A 5343-nucleotide genomic window follows, 5' to 3' on the forward strand; every position below is an offset into this window, starting at 1 on the left:
CTTGCTGCTAATGACCTGTAGTGAATCTATAATAATAAAAGTGTAATATGCTAATTAGACCAGATGTCCTTCCAGATGACCTTCCGAACAAAGCTAGGGCTGCAAGGGAAGCCCGGGTCCTGGGTGCCTGCCAGCAGCTCTGTGGTCATCTGCAGGGTGTGCTGGTCAGACCAGCAGCAATGCCGTAGACCTTGGTTGTCCATTTGATTATCAACGTGATGGATTGTGCTTATTCTTTCTACAGTTTGTTGTGGTTCAGGGTGGGTAAGAATGAGTCCACATTGGAGTTATTATTAATCAAGTCCTGGGTACTGGAGGGAAACTGATCCCGGAAGTTGGGGGAAGGAAGTCCTACTCTTACATGAATATACAAGGAACTGGGGAAGGAGGCAAAAAATTGATGGAGGTGGATTGTCTCAAAATTCTTTGTAAGACCAAGCTAGAAAAACATATACAAGTTAAATTTAAATATAAATAAGAGGGAATAAGAAGTTAAACCTTAAGTGGTCTCTAGAATATTAAAATTCACCCTGGAGTGGCAAGGGTTCCTGTGAGAACTGGCCAGTCTGTGGGTCTATGCTGAGTACTTAAAGACAATGATAATCGATGGTTTAAATGAATATAGATTTTAAAACCTGCATATCTTAATAACCTCTTTCAACTTGACCTGTTAGGAAGCTGAAATTCACAATACCAGTTTGAAATGCTGCCTCAGTATCTCACCATCCTCAACACAGAAATGGTATGACCCAGACTGCTCATCCTTGCATACCAAAACCACTCCAACCTTGGTGTATAAGGAATGGTGACCACCAGGGAGAAGAGGAAGCGTGGATTTCCATCTTTTCCCCCAAAGCTACCTGGGAGAGCAGCCCCATCACCAGCCTCCTGCAGTCCAAGACACAGTGCTCATGGTGCAGAGCTGTCCATAGGTAAAAGTTCAGGTCCAGCTGCCCGAAGGCAGGAAGGGACCTTTCTCGCAGAGCAGCCCCAGCAGACCTCTTCCAAACAGCCTAGTGTCCAGCTCTGCCCTGGCTGTGTCTTCAGTCTCAGACGAGAAGCCAGTTAGAACAAATCTAGTTTTAGAGGCTCTGGGGGATGATTCCTGGATTTGAGGGCAATTTTTGTTCAGCATATTAATGTAGGATTTTTTTTTAAAAGAAGGGTTCTTGAGTCCAAACCTCATCTGTTAAACCTTGATTAAATTTAAAGACTAAACAGGATAAATGAACACTTGACTCGCATGAATGGAAGAGAAGTTAGATAGCATCACATGATCAGGAAATGGGAAGGACCACGGGGGCTACAACCAGCCCCAGGCAGACCCCAACAGCAGGTCCCCGCTCTGGCCAGCCATCACAGTGGTGAGGACCAAGGTGGATCTCCACATTCTTATGCTTGGGTCCCACTGACCAGCCTGCCTTCCTCCTTGGTACAGTTTTTGGGCTCCAGCCTCCCTATTTCTATCCAGATTCCAACAATGAGATCCTTGAAGAACTTTTTGAGGAATCGACTGTATTCTGTTTAAGTGGCATAAAAATTTTTCCCTGCAGCTTTATCCCTTTAAAAAATAAAACATCATGTATGATGAAACATACAGCAGAATAGGGCAAAACTAGGTCACGTAGCTTTAAGAAGGGAGTAAAATCTACACTAATAGAAGAGAAAAATGGTAATTGGCGGACGAGGATACCCTTTTCATTGGCTAATCAGGGCTATATGCAAATTAACTGCCAACTCAGATGGCAGTTAACTGACAACAAAGATGGCGGTTAATTTGCATATTTAGGCACAGTGCAGGGAGGCGAAAGGGAAAGCAGGAAGAAGCCCCCTGCCACTGACAGTGATCAGAACCCCAGCGGGGAGCTAAGAGCTGGGGGGCAGGCCAAAGGCGGCCCCCCAGCCATGATGGGAGAATCAGGTGCCTTTGCCACCCTGGCCAGTGATAGCAGGAAGTAGGGGTGGAGCCAGCGATGGGAGCTGGGCACGGTCGAAGCTGGCAGTCCCGGGAGCTAGGGGTCCCTTGCCTGGGCCTAAAGCGGAGCCCACGATCACGGGGCCACTGCAGCTGCGGGTCCCCGCTGCCCGGGCCAGACGCCTCAGCCAGAGGCGTCCTGCAGGGGAAGGGGCGGAGCCCGCGCGATCACGGCGCCCCCCACTGCTACTGTGGGTCCCCGCTGCCCGCTGCCCGGGCCGGAAGCCTCGGCCAGAGGCATTAGGCCTGGGCAGGGGCAGAGTGGGAGATCGCAGGGAGCTGGGAGTCCCCTGCCCAGGCCTGACACCTCTGCCAGAGGCCTCAGGCCTGGTCAAGGGGCCAATCCGGTGATTGGTGATCGGAGGGTGATGAGGGTCAACTCCTCTGGCCGAGGCATCAGGCCTGGGCAAGGGGCAGAGCCAGCAATCGGAGGGGTCTGGGGGTCCCCTGCCCAGGCCTGACGCCTCGGCCAGAGGCATCAGGCCTGGGCTGGGGGCAGAACCAGTGATGGGGGGAAATGAGGGTCCCTCTGTCAGAGGCGTCAGGCCTGGGCAAGGGGCCGATCCTGCAATTGGAGGGTGATGGGGGTCAACGCCTGAGGGCTCCCAGTATGTGAGAGGGGGCAGGCTGGGCTGAGGGACACCCCCCCCCCACACACACACACCCAGTGCACGAATTTCGTGCACCAGGCCCCTAGTTTACTATAAACTTCCACAAGCTATGTAGGAAACACTGATGGGAGAATCAGGCGCCATGATGGGAGAATCAGGCTATGTCAGAGTGCCTTTGGCAGCGACCAAAGCCCATTAGTCTCCTGCTGTCAGGCTGGAGATAAAGTCAAGCCTTCTTCCCTTATTGGTTCTTTCTCTTAATCAAAACATCATTTTGATTTTCAATAGAATTTTGATTTTGGGTGTAGTTTCTCTTTACACGTTTCCTCAGTTCTCTTGCTCCAATTTCCCCTGATGCTCTAGGAAAGACAAAATTATAATCTGTCACCCTGTAACATTTTGTCCCCTGGAGCTCACGCTGGCTCTTGGTTACACATTCTGGAATGGAAATGGCAATGGCCAGCAGACAATTCTCATTTCTTAGCTCTTCCAGGGCACAGGCATGCGGATGTGGTAAAACCTCTTGTCCATGTCAATCTCTCTACAAATTCCAAGCCCCAAACATTACAGATTGGAGTCCGGGCAAGCAGGATGGCCTATTTGCATATCCTCTGATGTCATCCAGGATCTTGCAAAGACCAGCCCAGCTGGCATTCACAGCACCCAGGACATGGGTAGGAGTGACATTGGCACAAATAATCCAGAGGGCAACTGCATTGAAAGGGATCTGATAGGGTGTCAGACCATGTAAGGGATGAATCCGTTTCGGTACTGGGGCTGCAGCTACCAAGGTAACCAAACACTGCCAAGTCACAAAAAACTCGGTCATGTGACTCTCTAGTTCCTGGAGTTTTCCTTAAGACAAAATCTGACTGGACGCACATCAGCTTATGTCCAGTAAACACAGCTGGACTCTCCTTTTCTTGGTCAGCAGGCTATCTGCAGATTCTGCCTGGTAGAAACCTCTCTTTCTGCCTTTGGATTTGCTTTTTGTGTACAAGCCATCCACGTTGGTTGTCTGCATAATCGGAGGTGAGGTTTGGCAGGATTTACTTCGACCGGAACTGAACAAGCGAAGGAAGTGGCTGGGAGATGGCAACGGGATCAGATGAAGGAGAAACAAGAGCCCGTGGTCTGTCGCCCAGCCCATTGTGTTGATGATAAGAGGGGACTCTCTTGTAGGAGCTGAACACATACTTTAGCATCTCAATGTCATTCTCACAGGTGTTTATGCAAGCATATTTCCCCAAATACACCATCTTCTTGGTGTTCTCTGGGAGATGAAAGGCGGTCCTACAGCTGGTTCTGTATTGTTAAGTAAAGAAATGCAACCCGAAGCAGTAAATTCTTGTCTGTCCCAGATCACATTCCAAATTGTCAACACAGAAATAGGATTTAACAACTGGTTAATCAGGTATCAAATAAATGTTGACTTTCCAACATCCTGAGATCCACAAACCAGAGTGACGGAGCAGCCATCCACTTCCTCACAGGAGACCTTGACTAACTTCCAGGGCTGAAAGGGTGCTCTCCGTTAAATGAGGCTGTTTTGTTTTGTTTTCCTTCTCTTTTCTAATGCCAACAAAATTTAAGGCGAAATGCTCAGAACTAGTCTGGAAAGTTACGGTACTCTCTTGAACGAACATATAAGATAAACCTGGATGGCTGATCATGAAGTTAACCGCGGAGGTTTTCTGATTCTCTAGGATCACCGTGGAACACTGGAGAAAAATTCTCCATCAACCACCGTCCCTCACCCCGGTTAAGATGAGCTCTGAGCAAGGTTCGGGCTTCCTGTTTCAGCTCCTTCTTGCTTTTCTCGGGCATCGAGGAATGCAGGCGAGAGGGGGTGCAGCGGACACAGCTTGGGAACCTTGGCTTGGCTGATGGTAAAACCAAACACCTGCATCTGGCCACACAGGCAAGACAGGGCAAATCCCGCTAAAAGTGAAACCCTGCCCCGCGATAGCAGCTGAAAGGGCGGCCGCTGGCCTGGCCCGCAGTGGCGGGATGGAGAGGCTCTCGGGGCGGCTCCGGGTGGGGTCATTGTCCGAGGTCAGGCTGGGGGCTGGGCTGGGCTGGGCTGGGCTGCTCCCTCTCCAACCCCCGCAACACACCCCTACCTCGCCCCCACATCTTGATCTTGGGCCTCCGGGCCTCCCTCCGGAAGCCCCGCGCCTGCCTGGGCTTGCAGCGGCCGCTGCTCCCAGCGCCTTGGGCAGCACACGCGCAGGACCCGGAGCCGCGGCTGAGGGTGAGCACCGGCCCTGCGGGCTCGCGTCCACAGGGAGCCAAGGGCGAGGATTCTGCAGCTGCGGGGAATCCGCCATCCATGGTGCTGACCCCCGCAGTTTGTTTGTTTTGAAGTGGAAAGTGTCTCTTCTTTCTCCATGCCCGCTTCCTTTCTCTCTGACTACTTCTTTCCCCTTACTTCCCACTCTTTTTAATAGATCCACTTTGTGTGTGTGTGTTTTTTTACCGGTTCTCTGTCTCTCATATTTCTTCTTCCTTGGTAATCATAACTCATTTTTTTTGGTTACTATTTCGTTGCCACATTTTCTAACATGTTCTTTTCGGCTCACATAATTTTCCTCTTATTTCCACCTCCGTGAAAGTGTTGTTTGTCATGGGCCTTAGAAAGGCTGAAGCAAAGACCTGAAAAGTGTTTCATCGCTTTTGGCATCAGATTGTGAAATGTTTATTATTCTTTCTACGGGACTGTTGTTTGTCCCACATTTTAACTACCCAGAGAGTAAC

General features: G+C 50.4%; 1 pseudogene; it reads right to left on the reverse strand.

Moving 5' to 3' along the window:
• Positions 1-2867: 2867 nt before the first annotated feature.
• Positions 2868-4916, reverse strand: LOC102763384 (annotated as a pseudogene).
• Positions 4917-5343: the final 427 nt, after the last annotated feature.

The sequence above is a fragment of the Myotis davidii genome, unplaced genomic scaffold (assembly GCF_000327345.1).
Source record: "Myotis davidii unplaced genomic scaffold, ASM32734v1 scaffold268, whole genome shotgun sequence".
Taxonomy (NCBI): Eukaryota; Metazoa; Chordata; class Mammalia; order Chiroptera; family Vespertilionidae; genus Myotis; species Myotis davidii.